Here is a 15,217-nt window from a genome sequence, read left to right as displayed (position 1 = left end):
TTATGCAATAATACATTTTACTGTGAATCAATTTGAATTTAGTAATAAAACTGCACGTTAAAACACTACAATTAGTTAATATAATGACCATTAATTTTATGAACTACTTTTATTAATGCACCGGAATATACATCCGAGGCTTGTCGTATGGTGAAGATGACCGAGGTATTCCGATTGGTGCAAATTGCAAACAATAAAATGTATATCAAGTGAGCCAGCATTTTCAGCAAGTAGTTTTAAACTACCAACCATTAAAGATGCACTCTTACTCCCAAATAAGATTTACCACAATTAATAATATTGTTTTAATATTCCAAAAAGGATGAATAAATGTCGAAAACAATGGTTCTTATGAAGGATACTAAGTTTAATTTGAAGAAATTAGCAATAACACGGTATTTCTACATTTCTACCTTATGAGACTATAGTAAACCAGAGTTAATCTTTTAGCTTTCACCATTATCATCTAATAGTTTGCGCTTTCTGCTATTAAAAACACGGTTAAAATCTTGTTATCAGAAATTAACATTTTCCATAAATGCATTATTTAGTAAGTAGATTATCAGTCAAATTGATGTTTGTTATACACGTGTATGTATTAATTTCGAATAAGAGTGTCACTTTAAGCTTCAAAACAAAGATAGAAAGTAGCCAATTGAAAGAAAAGGAAAACCGAAAACAAAGTAGTTGCCAGCCATCCATAGATTTAAACAACTGATAACACCAATCTTATCTAGTTTGTTATGCACATGTCAGTTGTAACCACGGCTCCTCCTGGTCCGGAGAATAGCGGGGACTTTTACTTTCGGTCCAGCCAAGCCCGGGTAAAACCTGATGGTAAAATCCCCGCCAAATGCCCTCGCACACCAGGGACCCTAAGTAAGACACATTCCCCGCTAAATTTGGCACGAATACTAAACCACCGCATTCACCCGGCACTGCGAGGCCACTGGGATGTTAAAAACACGGCCCATTTCCCCGGCTATCCCCGGTATACCCCCGGACCTTGGGGGCCGTGGTTACAATTGGCTGGTGCATTACTTAGTGGAATTTGCAAACCATAACTAGATAACCTGTAAGTACAGCGTGAAAAGGTTACGGGTGGCAGTTCTTGGCACTTTAAAGCTCGTTTTTAGTCGTGTGATATTTATCTTACAAAACACGTTGCGCGAATATTAACGTGATAGCTAAATAATTATAGTGAAAATTAAGTTAGTAACACGAAATAATTCGCGAACGGTACCAGGTTATGTAATATACCACTATATGATGCATAGAATCCGACACCCATTGTCATATAATACACAATTTTAGTCAATTCTTTCAGGCAATATGTTAGTGATTAAATAAGCTCGCAAAAGGTTCGCTTATTAACATACTCCATGAACTCGCCAATCCTATATATCTAATCAAAATAGTAAGCTTCGTACATTCCCATAGCCTAGAGCCTTTAAATCAGTCATTTGCACGCATTTACTTCTAAGAAATTTCCGGGTTTGGGCGAAAATAAAATGTATATGATCAAACTTGAGAACAAATAGCAATCAGTTTCTATGTTGTACATGTAAAGATATCGACAATTCACTCATTATCCCACGGGTGCGAACAGTGGCTAAATAGTCTACTTACGTTTGTAAAACATGCATGTGTTTGAAGGAAGAATCCGTCTTATAACTCCATTAACAATAAGTTACACAATAACCGAAATACGTGTAAAGATTAAACATATTTATAAGGCACTGTATTCCCCGATTGCTCAAATAAGCCCTCATAATTGTGAAATAAAATAAAATAAAATAACGAGTCATACTTACGTTTTATGATGATATCCGTTTGTTTGCTCTAGCTCGGAAGTGTCATTGGCTCTTTTTTATACAGCTCCTAAAAGAGCTGGAGCCACTGTTTCGCAACCATGTATCCGTGGCCTGGAGCTTTCAAATCAGCCATTTGCGTGTTCTTAATACTAAAGAGCGTTTTCGTCTTAGGTCAAACATTTATTATTAAACTTAAGAAAATAATAGAAATGGTATCTGTTCAAAACTAGATTTTACAATATTTTGGAGATACACACGATTTCATGTTGTTGTTGTTTTTTGTCGGTCCACCTTATTGCTACATTTGCTAAATGTTTAGATGTAAATGCTCTTCTAAACAAAGATATATTTAAGTTTTTTTTACCTGGCTAGGGGAAAAATATTTACATTCAGGAGGTAAATTGGGAGCAAATCAAAATTAACAAAGACCATGTGTAAAGGGCCGAACAGACACGACAGGTCATACAACGTCAAAATAGTATCAATATATGTTGGAGTCACCGCCTTTGGGTGGTCAACAAAACACGAATGCAGTAGGGTAAACAAGACCGCAAACTCCCAACAATTTCCATAAACATGTTTACATGTACGATTGAACGGCCACAAACGGCCCCGATACGGAAGAAAGTCAACATGACCCGTGTTCAAATCAATGTAATATATGTATAAACAATCATGATATACAAATAAACATCAATACACTTAAACATAAGATGCAGTCGATTGAAACATATTGGAAAATAAACCTTGACATCAACACGATTATGAAAAAGGTGAGCGCCGAAATTAATTAATTATGTTCCCCACATAGTTGCACATTCCTTTTCTGCAAATAAACAGTTTCAATCAAACCAAAGCTGCTGCGGTTCACCCACTTAACATTTAAAATATGTATTATTCCATTATTTACAATTGTTTATAAAGCACGCTGAATGGTTTCCAGAATAGCCCCCTCTTTTGCTGTAAAAAAGGCAAGTTGGTTTATTAAAAAGTTTACCACATATCACCTGTACGTGTAGCAGTGAGTCGGAACTCTCCCTCTTGTCTTTTTTACTGACAATGCCTTTAGTGATCCATGTCCTGACCATTTTCTTATTTATATTTCTCTCCAAATATTTATCAAGTGTATGTGCTCATGGGGAATACGTTATTAATGTTGTAATAACTTGTGTCTATCACATATGCTTTTTGTATCATCTATATCATTGTTGTAAATACTGATCACGTTCAACGAAAAAGGCAATAAAATATATGTATGCTTCAAAATGACCACCCTTTCAGCAGGCCTGCTTTCAGAACGTATTTAACATGTTAACATGACTTTAGAAACATCTCATGTATCGTCTTTCCAACTACATTGCCGGGGAGGTAACACAGACATTTACTGATATTGGTGCTCTGTGTTGTTGTCTCAATTCGATGTTGTCGGTCCCTCTTTTAATGTCTGTTGGAGGCTTTGTCCACGTTCCCTTACAGTCGGATCTTCGTTAACGTTTTAACTTGAGGCCTCGGGGTGTGTTCCAGTATTTAAAAATATCTTGCTGATGTTTCTCATTTGAACGGGACTTTAGTTTAACGTGTGTCAACGTCATGTCCATGTTTTGAATTTATCCTTTCTGGGAGTTTAAAAAAACTAATTACATCTGCTAGAATATGTTTCCAAAGGTTTTAAATGTTTTTAATTGTCTTTTTGATTCACATTTTAATTTTGTAGAAGATTAAAAGATACATATTACCTTACTTTTGTTTATTGCGTTTGGACCGCTACTTTCTTTGTCTTTCTGTGATTGAACATATATTTCCTTAACCTAACTGTGCTCGAACAGCTACTTTCTTTGCCTTGCTGTGATAAGACCGCTACTTTCTTTACCTTGCTGTGATTAGACCGCCACTTTCTTTGCCTTACTGTGATTAGTCCTCTACTTTCTTTGCCTTGCAGTGATAAGACCGCTACTTTCTTTGCCTTGCAGTGATTAGACCGCTTCATTCTTTGCCTTGCTGTGATTAGACCGCTACTTTCTTTGCCTTGCAGTGATAAGACCGCTACTTTCTTTGCCTTGCTGTGATTAGACCGCTACTTTCTTTGCCTTGCTGTGATTAGACCGCTACTTTCTTTGCCTTACTGTGATAAGACCGCTACTTTCTTTGCCTTACTGTGATAAGACCGCTACTTCCTTTGCCTTACTGTGATTAGACCGCTACTTTCTTTGCCTTGCTGTGATTAGACCGCTACTTTCTTTGCCTTGCTGTGATTAGACCGCTACTTCCTTTGCCTTGCTGTGATTAGACCGCTACTTTCTTTGCCTTGCTGTGATTAGACCGCTACTTCCTTTGCCTTGCTGTGATAAGACCGCTACTTTCTTTGCCTTGCTGTGATTAGACCGCTACTTTCTTTGCCTTGCTGTGATTAGACCGCTACTTTCTTTGCCTTGCAGTGATTAGACCGCTACTTCCTTTGCCTTGCTGTGATTAGACCGCTACTTTCTTTGCCTTACTGTGATTAGACCTCTACTTTCTTTGCCTTGCAGTGATAAGACCGCTACTTTCTTTGCCTTGCAGTGATTAGACCGCTACTTTCTTTGCCTTGCTGTGATTAGACCGCTACTTTCTTTGCCTTGCTGTGATTAGACCGCTACTTTCTTTGCCTTGCTGTGATAAGACCGCTACTTCCTTTGCCTTGCAGTGATAAGACCACTGCTTTCTTTGCCTTGCAGTGATTAGACCGCTACTTTCTTTGCCTTGCTGTGATTAGACCGCCACTTTCTTTGCCTTGCAGTGATTAGACCACTGCTTTCTTTGCCTTGCTGTGATTAGACCGCTACTTTCTTTGCCTTGCAGTGATTAGACCGCTACTTTCTTTGCCTTGCTGTGATTAGACCTCTACTTTCTTTGCCTTGCAGTGATAAGACCGCTACTTTCTTTGCCTTGCTGTGATTAGACCGCTACTTTCTTTGCCTTGCTGTGATTAGACCGCTACTTTCTTTGCTTTGCAGTGATAAGACCGCTACTTCCTTTGCCTTGCTGTGATTAGACCGCTACTTTCTTTGCCTTGCTGTGATTAGACCGCTACTTCCTTTGCCTTACTGTGATTAGACCGCCACTTTCTTTGCCTTGCAGTGATTAGACCACTGCTTTCTTTGCCTTGCTGTGATTAGACCGCTACTTTCTTTGCCTTGCAGTGATTAGACCACTGCTTTCTTTGCCTTGCTGTGATTAGACCGCTACTTTCTTTGCCTTGCAGTGATTAGACCGCTACTTTCTTTGCCTTGCTGTGATTAGACCTCTACTTTCTTTGCCTTGCAGTGATAAGACCTCTACTTTCTTTGCCTTGCTGTGATTAGACCGCTACTTTCTTTGCCTTGCTGTGATAAGACCTCTACTTTCTTTGCCTTGCTGTGATTAGACCGCTACTTTCTTTGCCTTGCTGTGATTAGACCGCTACTTTCTTTGCCTTGCAGTGATAAGACCGCTACTTTCTTTGCCTTGCTGTGATTAGACCGCTACTTTCTTTGCCTTGCTGTGATTAGACCGCTACATTCTTTGCCTTGCTGTGATTAGACCTCTACTTTCTTTGCCTTGCAGTGATTAGACCTCTACTTTCTTTGCCTTGCTGTGATTAGACCGCTACTTTCTTTGCCTTGCAGTGATAAGACCGCTACATCCTTTGCCTTGCTGTGATTAGACCTCTACTTTCTTTGCCTTGCTGTGATTAGACCGCTACTTTCTTTGCCTTGCTGTGATTAGACCGCTACTTTCTTTGCCTTGCTGTGATTAGACCTCTACTTTCTTTGCCTTGCTGTGATTAGACCTCTACTTTCTTTGCCTTGCTGTGATTAGACCGCTACTTTCTTTGCCTTACTGTGATTAGACCGCTACTTCCTTTGCCTTGCTGTGATTAGACCGCTACTTTCATTGCCTTACTGTGATAAGACCGCTACTTTCTTTGCCTTGCTGTGATTAGACCTCTACTTTCTTTGCCTTGCTGTGATTAGACCGCTACTTTCTTTGCCTTGCTGTGATTAGACCGCTACTTTCTTTGCCTTGCTGTGATTAGACCGCTACTTTCTTTGCCTTGCTGTGATTAGACCGCTACTTTCTTTGCCTTGCTGTGATTAGACCTCTACTTTCTTTGCCTTGCTGTGATTAGACCGCTACTTTCTTTGCCTTGCAGTGATAAGACCGCTACTTCCTTTGCCTTGCTGTGATTAGACCGCTACTTTCTTTGCCTTACTGTGATTAGACCGCTACTTTCTTTGCCTTGCAGTGATTAGACCACTACTTTCTTTGCCTTACTGTGATTAGACCTCTACTTTCTTTGCCTCGCTGTGATTAGACCGCCACTTTCTTTGCCTTGCAGTGATTAGACCGCCACTTTCTTTGCCTCGCTGTGATTAGACCGCTACTTTCTTTGCCTTGCAGTGATTAGACCGCTACTTTCTTTGCCTTGCTGTGATTAGACCGCTACTTTCTTTGCCTTGCTGTGATTAGACCGCTACTTTCTTTGCCTTGCTGTGATTAGACCGCTACTTCCTTTGCCTTCCTGTGATTAGACCGCTACTTTCTTTGCTTTCCAGTGATTAGACCGCTACTTTCTTTGCCTTCCAGTGATAAGACCGCCACTTCCTTTGCCTTGCTGTGATTAGACTGCTACTTTCTTTGCCTTACAGTGATTAGACCGCCACTTTCTTTGCCTTGCAGTGATTAGACCGCTACTTCCTTTGCCTTGCTGTGATTAGACCGCTACTTTCTTTGCCTTGCTGTGATTAGACCGCTACTTTCTTTGCCTTGCAGTGATAAGACCGCTACTTCCTTTGCCTTGCTGTGATTAGACCGCTACTTTCTTTGCCTTGCTGTGATTAGACCGCTACTTCCTTTGCCTTACTGTGATTAGACCGCCACTTTCTTTGCCTTGCAGTGATTAGACCACTGCTTTCTTTGCCTTACTGTGATTAGACCGCTACTTTCTTTGCCTTCCAGTGATTAGACCACTACTTTCTTTGCCTTACTGTGATTAGACCTCTACTTTCTTTGCCTCGCTGTGATTAGACCGCCACTTTCTTTGCCTTGCAGTGATTAGACCGCTACTTTCTTTGCCTCGCTGTGATTAGACCGCTACTTTCTTTGCCTTGCAGTGATTAGACCGCTACTTTCTTTGCCTTGCTGTGATTAGACCGCTACTTTCTTTGCCTTGCTGTGATTAGACCGCTACTTTCTTTGCCTTCCAGTGATTAGACCGCTACTTCCTTTGCCTTCCTGTGATTAGACCGCTACTTTCTTTGCTTTCCAGTGATTAGACCGCTACTTTCTTTGCCTTCCAGTGATTAGACCGCCACTTCCTTTGCCTTGCTGTGATTAGACCGCTACTTTCTTTGCCTTACAGTGATTAGACCGCCACTTTCTTTGCCTTGCAGTGATTAGACCGCTACTTCCTTTGCCTTCCTGTGATTAGACCGCTACTTTCTTTGCCTTGCTGTGATTAGACCGCTACTTTCTTTGCTTTGCAGTGATAAGACCGCTACTTCCTTTGCCTTGCTGTGATTAGACCGCTACTTTCTTTGCCTTGCTGTGATTAGACCGCTACTTCCTTTGCCTTACAGTGATTAGACCGCCACTTTCTTTGCCTTGCAGTGATTAGACCACTGCTTTCTTTGCCTTGCTGTGATGAGACCGCTACTTTCTTTGCCTTGCTGTGATTAGACCGCTACTTTCTTTGCCTTGCAGTGATAAGACCGCTACTTTCTTTGCCTTGCTGTGATTAGACCGCTACTTTCTTTGCCTTGCTGTGATTAGACCGCTACTTTCTTTGCCTTACTGTGATAAGACCGCTACTTTCTTTGCCTTACTGTGATAAGACCGCTACTTCCTTTGCCTTACTGTGATTAGACCGCTACTTTCTTTGCCTTGCTGTGATTAGACCGCTACTTTCTTTGCCTTGCTGTGATTAGACCGCTACTTCCTTTGCCTTGCTGTGATTAGACCGCTACTTTCTTTGCCTTGCTGTGATTAGACCGCTACTTCCTTTGCCTTGCTGTGATAAGACCGCTACTTTCTTTGCCTTGCTGTGATTAGACCGCTACTTTCTTGGCCTTGCTGTGATTAGACCGCTACTTTCTTTGCCTTGCAGTGATTAGACCGCTACTTCCTTTGCCTTGCTGTGATTAGACCGCTACTTTCTTTGCCTTACTGTGATTAGACCTCTACTTTCTTTGCCTTGCAGTGATAAGACCGCTACTTTCTTTGCCTTGCAGTGATTAGACCGCTACTTTCTTTGCCTTGCTGTGATTAGACCGCTACTTTCTTTGCCTTGCTGTGATTAGACCGCTACTTTCTTTGCCTTGCTGTGATAAGACCGCCACTTCCTTTGCCTTGCAGTGATTAGACCACTGCTTTCTTTGCCTTGCAGTGATTAGACCGCTACTTTCTTTGCCTTGCTGTGATTAGACCGCCACTTTCTTTGCCTTGCAGTGATTAGACCACTGCTTTCTTTGCCTTGCTGTGATTAGACCGCTACTTTCTTTGCCTTGCAGTGATTAGACCGCTACTTTCTTTGCCTTGCTGTGATTAGACCTCTACTTTCTTTGCCTTGCAGTGATAAGACCGCTACTTTCTTTGCCTTGCTGTGATAAGACCGCTACTTTCTTTGCCTTGCTGTGATTAGACCGCTACTTTCTTTGCTTTGCAGTGATAAGACCGCTACTTCCTTTGCCTTGCTGTGATTAGACCGCTACTTTCTTTGCCTTGCTGTGATTAGACCGCTACTTCCTTTGCCTTACTGTGATTAGACCGCCACTTTCTTTGCCTTGCAGTGATTAGACCACTGCTTTCTTTGCCTTGCTGTGATTAGACCGCTACTTTCTTTGCCTTGCAGTGATTAGACCACTGCTTTCTTTGCCTTGCTGTGATTAGACCGCTACTTTCTTTGCCTTGCAGTGATTAGACCGCTACTTTCTTTGCCTTGCTGTGATTAGACCTCTACTTTCTTTGCCTTGCAGTGATAAGACCTCTACTTTCTTTGCCTTGCTGTGATTAGACCGCTACTTTCTTTGCCTTGCTGTGATAAGACCTCTACTTTCTTTGCCTTGCTGTGATTAGACCGCTACTTTCTTTGCCTTGCTGTGATTAGACCGCTACTTTCTTTGCCTTGCAGTGATAAGACCGCTACTTTCTTTGCCTTGCTGTGATTAGACCGCTACTTTCTTTGCCTTGCTGTGATTAGACCGCTACTTTCTTTGCCTTGCAGTGATTAGACCTCTACTTTCTTTGCCTTGCAGTGATTAGACCTCTACTTTCTTTGCCTTGCTGTGATTAGACCGCTACTTTCTTTGCCTTGCAGTGATAAGACCGCTACTTCCTTTGCCTTGCTGTGATTAGACCGCTACTTTCTTTGCCTTGCTGTGATTAGACCGCTACTTTCTTTGCCTTGCTGTGATTAGACCGCTACTTTCTTTGCCTTGCTGTGATTAGACCTCTACTTTCTTTGCCTTGCTGTGATTAGACCTCTACTTTCTTTGCCTTGCTGTGATTAGACCGCTACTTTCTTTGCCTTACTGTGATTAGACCGCTACTTCCTTTGCCTTGCTGTGATTAGACCGCTACTTTCATTGCCTTACTGTGATAAGACCGCTACTTTCTTTGCCTTGCTGTGATTAGACCTCTACTTTCTTTGCCTTGCTGTGATTAGACCGCTACTTTCTTTGCCTTGCTGTGATTAGACCGCTACTTTCTTTGCCTTGCTGTGATTAGACCGCTACTTTCTTTGCCTTGCTGTGATTAGACCGCTACTTTCTTTGCCTTGCTGTGATTAGACCTCTACTTTCTTTGCCTTGCTGTGATTAGACCGCTACTTTCTTTGCCTTGCAGTGATAAGACCGCTACTTCCTTTGCCTTGCTGTGATTAGACCGCTACTTTCTTTGCCTTACTGTGATTAGACCGCTACTTTCTTTGCCTTGCAGTGATTAGACCGCTACTTTCTTTGCCTTGCTGTGATTAGACCTCTACTTTCTTTGCCTTGCTGTGATTAGACCGCCACTTTCTTTGCCTTGCAGTGATTAGACCGCTACTTTCTTTGCCTCGCTGTGATTAGACCGCTACTTTCTTTGCCTTGCAGTGATTAGACCGCTACTTTCTTTGCCTTGCTGTGATTAGACCGCTACTTTCTTTGCCTTGCTGTGATTAGACCGCTACTTTCTTTGCCTTGCTGTGATTAGACCGCTACTTCCTTTGCCTTCCTGTGATTAGACCGCTACTTTCTTTGCTTTCCAGTGATTAGACCGCTACTTTCTTTGCCTTCCAGTGATTAGACCGCCACTTCCTTTGCCTTGCTGTGATTAGACTGCTACTTTCTTTGCCTTACAGTGATTAGACCGCCACTTTCTTTGCCTTGCAGTGATTAGACCGCTACTTCCTTTGCCTTGCTGTGATTAGACCGCTACTTTCTTTGCCTTGCTGTGATTAGACCGCTACTTTCTTTGCCTTGCAGTGATAAGACCGCTACTTCCTTTGCCTTGCTGTGATTAGACCGCTACTTTCTTTGCCTTGCTGTGATTAGACCGCTACTTTCTTTGCCTTACTGTGATTAGACCGCCACTTTCTTTGCCTTGCAGTGATTAGACCACTGCTTTCTTTGCCTTACTGTGATTAGACCGCTACTTTCTTTGCCTTCCAGTGATTAGACCACTACTTTCTTTGCCTTACTGTGATTAGACCTCTACTTTCTTTGCCTCGCTGTGATTAGACCGCCACTTTCTTTGCCTTGCAGTGATTAGACCGCCACTTTCTTTGCCTCGCTGTGATTAGACCGCTACTTTCTTTGCCTTGCAGTGATTAGACCGCTACTTTCTTTGCCTTGCTGTGATTAGACCGCTACTTTCTTTGCCTTGCTGTGATTAGACCGCTACTTTCTTTGCCTTTAAGTGATTAGACCGCTACTTCCTTTGCCTTCCTGTGATTAGACCGCTACTTTCTTTGCTTTCCAGTGATTAGACCGCTACTTTCTTTGCCTTCCAGTGATTAGACCGCCACTTCCTTTGCCTTACTGTGATTAGACCGCTACTTTCTTTGCCTTACAGTGATTAGACCGCCACTTTCTTTGCCTTGCAGTGATTAGACCGCTACTTCCTTTGCCTTGCTGTGATTAGACCGCTACTTTCTTTGCCTTGCTGTGATTAGACCGCTACTTTCTTTGCTTTGCAGTGATAAGACCGCTACTTCCTTTGCCTTGCTGTGATTAGACCGCTACTTTCTTTGCCTTGCTGTGATTAGACCGCTACTTCCTTTGCCTTACAGTGATTAGACCGCCACTTTCTTTGCCTTGCAGTGATTAGACCACTGCTTTCTTTGCCTTGCTGTGATGAGACCGCTACTTTCTTTGCCTTGCAGTGATTAGACCACTGCTTTCTTTGCCTTGCTGTGATTAGACCGCTACTTTCTTTGCCTTGCAGTGATTAGACCGCTACTTTCTTTGCCTTGCTGTGATTAGACCTCTACTTTCTTTGCCTTGCAGTGATAAGACCTCTACTTTCTTTGCCTTGCTTTGATTAGACCGCTACTTTCTTTGCCTTGTTGTGATTAGACCTCTACTTTCTTTGCCTTGCTGTGATTAGATCGCTACTTTCTTTGCCTTGCTGTGATTAGACCGCTACTTTCTTTGCCTTGCAGTGATAAGACCGCTACTTTCTTTGCCTTCCAGTGATTAGACCGCCACTTCCTTTGCCTTGCTGTGATTAGACCGCTACTTTCTTTGCCTTACAGTGATTAGACCGCCACTTTCTTTGCCTTGCAGTGATTAGACCGCTACTTCCTTTGCCTTGCTGTGATTAGACCGCTACTTTCTTTGCCTTGCTGTGATTAGACCGCTACTTTCTTTGCCTTGCAGTGATAAGACCGCTACTTCCTTTGCCTTGCTGTGATTAGACCGCTACTTTCTTTGCCTTGCTGTGATTAGACCGCTACTTCCTTTGCCTTACTGTGATTAGACCGCTACTTTCTTTGCCTTGCTGTGATTAGACCGCTACTTCCTTTGCCTTACTGTGATTAGACCGCCACTTTCTTTGCCTTGCAGTGATTAGACCACTGCTTTCTTTGCCTTACTGTGATTAGACCGCTACTTTCTTTGCCTTGCAGTGATTAGACCACTACTTTCTTTGCCTTACTATGATTAGACCTCTACTTTCTTTGCCTCGCTGTGATTAGACCGCCACTTTCTTTGCCTTGCAGTGATTAGACCGCCACTTTCTTTGCCTCGCTGTGATTAGACCGCTACTTTCTTTGCCTTGCAGTGATTAGACCGCTACTTTCTTTGCCTTGCTGTGATTAGACCGCTACTTTCTTTGCCTTGCTGTGATTAGACCGCTACTTTCTTTGCCTTCCAGTGATTAGACCGCTACTTCCTTTGCCTTCCTGTGATTAGACCGCTACTTTCTTTGCTTTCCAGTGATTAGACCGCTACTTTCTTTGCCTTCCAGTGATTAGACCGCCACTTCCTTTGCCTTGCTGTGATTAGACCGCTACTTTCTTTGCCTTACAGTGATTAGACCGCCACTTTCTTTGCCTTGCAGTGATTAGACCGCTACTTCCTTTGCCTTGCTGTGATTAGACCGCTACTTTCTTTGCCTTGCTGTGATTAGACCGCTACTTTCTTTGCTTTGCAGTGATAAGACCGCTACTTCCTTTGCCTTGCTGTGATTAGACCGCTACTTTCTTTGCCTTGCTGTGATTAGACCGCTACTTCCTTTGCCTTACTGTGATTAGACCGCCACTTTCTTTGCCTTGCTGTGATTAGACCACTGCTTTCTTTGCCTTGCTGTGATTAGACCGCTACTTTCTTTGCCTTGCAGTGATTAGACCACTGCTTTCTTTGCCTTGCTGTGATTAGACCGCTACTTTCTTTGCCTTGCAGTGATTAGACCGCTACTTTCTTTGCCTTGCTGTGATTAGACCTCTACTTTCTTTGCCTTGCAGTGATAAGACCTCTACTTTCTTTGCCTTGCTTTGATTAGACCGCTACTTTCTTTGCCTTGCTGTGATTAGACCTCTACTTTCTTTGCCTTGCTGTGATTAGACCGCTACTTTCTTTGCCTTGCTGTGATTAGACCGCTACTTTCTTTGCCTTGCTGTGATTAGACCTCTACTTTCTTTGCCTTGCTGTGATTAGACCTCTACTTTCTTTGCCTTGCTGTGATTAGACCGCTACTTTCTTTGCCTTACTGTGATTAGACCGCTACTTCCTTTGCCTTGCTGTGATTAGACCGCTACTTTCATTGCCTTGCTGTGATAAGACCGCTACTTTCTTTGCCTTGCTGTGATTAGACCTCTACTTTCTTTGCCTTGCTGTGATTAGACCGCTACTTTCTTTGCCTTGCTGTGATTAGACCGCTACTTTCTTTGCCTTGCTGTGATTAGACCTCTACTTTGTTTGCCTTGCTGTGATTAGACCTCTACTTTCTTTGCCTTGCTGTGATTAGACCGCTACTTTCTTTGCCTTGCAGTGATAAGACCGCTACTTCCTTTGCCTTGCTGTGATTAGACCGCTACTTTCTTTGCCTTACTGTGATTAGACCGCTACTTTCATTGCCTTGCAGTGATTAGACCACTACTTTCTTTGCCTTACTGTGATTAGACCTCTACTTTCTTTGCCTCGCTGTAATTAGACCGCCACTTTCTTTGCCTTGCAGTGATTAGACCGCCACTTTCTTTGCCTCGCTGTGATTAGACCGCTACTTTCTTTGCCTTGCAGTGATTAGACCGCTACTTTCTTTGCCTTGCTGTGATTAGACCGCTACTTTCTTTGCCTTGCTGTGATTAGACCGCTACTTTCTTTGCCTTCCAGTGATTAGACCGCTACTTCCTTTGCCTTCCTGTGATTAGACCGCTACTTTCTTTGCTTTCCAGTGATTAGACCGCTACTTTCTTTGCCTTCCAGTGATTAGACCGCCACTTCCTTTGCCTTGCTGTGATTAGACCGCTACTTTCTTTGCCTTACAGTGATTAGACCGCTACTTTCTTTGCCTTGCAGTGATTAGACCGCTACTTCCTTTGCCTTGCTGTGATTAGACCGCTACTTTCTTTGCCTTGCTGTGATTAGACCGCTACTTTCTTTGCCTTGCAGTGATAAGACCGCTACTTCCTTTGCCTTGCTGTGATTAGACCGCTACTTTCTTTGCCTTGCTGTGATTAAACCGCTACTTCCTTTGCCTTACTGTGATTAGACCGCCACTTTCTTTGCCTTGCAGTGATTAGACCACTGCTTTCTTTGCCTTACTGTGATTAGACCGCTACTTTCTTTGCCTTGCAGTGATTAGACCACTACTTTCTTTGCCTTACTGTGATTAGACCTCTACTTTCTTTGCCTCGCTGTGATTAGACCGCCACTTTCTTTGCCTTGCAGTGATTAGACCGCCACTTTCTTTGCCTCGCTGTGATTAGACCGCTACTTTCTTTGCCTTGCAGTGATTAGACCGCTACTTTCTTTGCCTTGCTGTGATTAGACCGCTACTTTCTTTGCCTTGCTGTGATTAGACCGCTACTTTCTTTGCCTTCCAGTGATTAGACCGCTACTTCCTTTGCCTTCCTGTGATTAGACCGCTACTTTCTTTGCTTTCCAGTGATTAGACCGCTACTTTCTTTGCCTTCCAGTGATTAGACCGCCACTTCCTTTGCCTTGCTGTGATTAGACCGCTACTTTCTTTGCCTTACAGTGATTAGACCGCCACTTTCTTTGCCTTGCAGTGATTAGACCGCTACTTCCTTTGCCTTGCTGTGATTAGACCGCTACTTTCTTTGCCTTGCTGTGATTAGACCGCTACTTTCTTTGCCTTGCAGTGATAAGACCGCTACTTCCTTTGCCTTGCTGTGATTAGACCGCTACTTTCTTTGCCTTGCTGTGATTAGACCGCTACTTCCTTTGCCTTACTGTGATTAGACCGCCACTTTCTTTGCCTTGCAGTGATTAGACCACTGCTTTCTTTGCCTTGCTGTGATTAGACCGCTACTTTCTTTGCCTTGCAGTGATTAGACCACTGCTTTCTTTGCCTTGCTGTGATTAGACCGCTACTTTCTTTGCCTTGCAGTGATTAGACCGCTACTTTCTTTGCCTTGCTGTGATTAGACCTCTACTTTCTTTATCTTGCAGTGATAAAACCTCTACTTTCTTTGCCTTGCTTTGATTAGACCGCTAATTTCTTTGCCTTGCTGTGATTAGACCTCTACTTTCTTTGCCTTGCTGTGATTAGACCGCTACTTTCTTTGCCTTGCTGTGATTAGACCGCTACTTTCTTTGCCTTGCTGTGATTAGACCTCTACTTTCTTTGCCTTGCAGTGATAAGACCGCTACTTTCTTTGCCTTCCAGTGATTAGACCGCCACTTCCTTTGCCTTGCTGTGATTAGACCGCTACTTTCTTTGCC

The sequence above is a fragment of the Mya arenaria genome, chromosome 4, assembly GCF_026914265.1.
Source record: "Mya arenaria isolate MELC-2E11 chromosome 4, ASM2691426v1".
NCBI classification, from domain to species: domain Eukaryota; kingdom Metazoa; phylum Mollusca; class Bivalvia; order Myida; family Myidae; genus Mya; species Mya arenaria.
This window is presented reverse-complemented; position numbering follows the sequence as displayed.